A 951-nucleotide genomic window follows, 5' to 3' on the forward strand; every position below is an offset into this window, starting at 1 on the left:
GGCAGCAAGGGAAACTCATACCCCTGTTGTCCTGCCCACTCAATAGGTGGCACTGAACACTGTGCATGATTATAATGAGATATTACATGGCATTTACTATCAGAAACTGGTATTTTCTGTACGGTTATGCTTGTTTCCTTCTATTCCCTATTCCGCCGGGCACTATTCGATCCTCACGAGCGGGTAGGATCAGCGGGCACAAGGAAAGATGACATCACCTTTACAGGAAGCCGACGTTATGCCCGCTGACCATGCTCGCTCGTGCAGATAGGCCTCTAGTGTTTCTGTATAAATTCTTATATTTTCGTCGATGCAAGGGGCGCAGCCTGCAGCATTATGGGCCTTTATTGTAGCATTCCGAACCCCTAAGACGTTGATACATAGTTTAGAGTCGCTACAAAACGTGATATCATCGAAGTTTGTACTGATATATTGCCTTTTTTTTGTCTGATTTGGACACTCACTCGTGGTGGATACGATAAGATGCAAAACTTATGCATCTTCAACTTTTTATATGAAGAACAATGTGTAATAAAAATATATATTTTGACTGAATCTGAGAAATACATCTAAACTTTCCACAGCCTTGTGAAATGAAGTGGTGTGTATAAACACTATAAGCTGCAGAATAGGCAGGTACTTTTTCCATTTTATTTGAAGTTTCCACAATGTTTTGCTTGTAATAAAAAAACACGTACTTGAGTACTTAAATGATTTCCTATCAACTTTTTATGTTAAATAATAATAAAAAACCCTTTCTCAAAACTTTGAATTGTTAGTAAAAACTTCGATGATATTGTGTTTTGTAGCGACCGTGATATTTCAAACAATGCATCAAAGTGTTAGGGGTTTCCGGATGCTACAAAAAGGGCCTTTACTGTACCCCATCTTGAGATGGGCCCTGCACTCCATCCTACTAGGGAAGTTGTTTGTCTCCCAGGGTAGGTTGGG

General features: G+C 39.9%; 1 protein-coding gene across 1 annotated transcript in view; it reads right to left on the reverse strand.

Annotated features, from left to right (window-relative positions):
* Positions 1-590: 590 nt before the first annotated feature.
* The window catches only part of LOC119578722 (carbohydrate sulfotransferase 3-like), an 11,161-nt gene continuing 10,800 nt past the window's right edge, over positions 591-951 (reverse strand). Inside the window, exon 7 of the mRNA XM_037926325.1 lies at positions 591-951. This exon is cut by the window's right edge and continues 639 nt beyond it. The gene's annotated coding sequence lies outside the window, so the exon portion shown is untranslated.

This window comes from Penaeus monodon, chromosome 11 (genome assembly GCF_015228065.2).
Source record: "Penaeus monodon isolate SGIC_2016 chromosome 11, NSTDA_Pmon_1, whole genome shotgun sequence".
NCBI lineage: Eukaryota > Metazoa > Arthropoda > Malacostraca > Decapoda > Penaeidae > Penaeus > Penaeus monodon.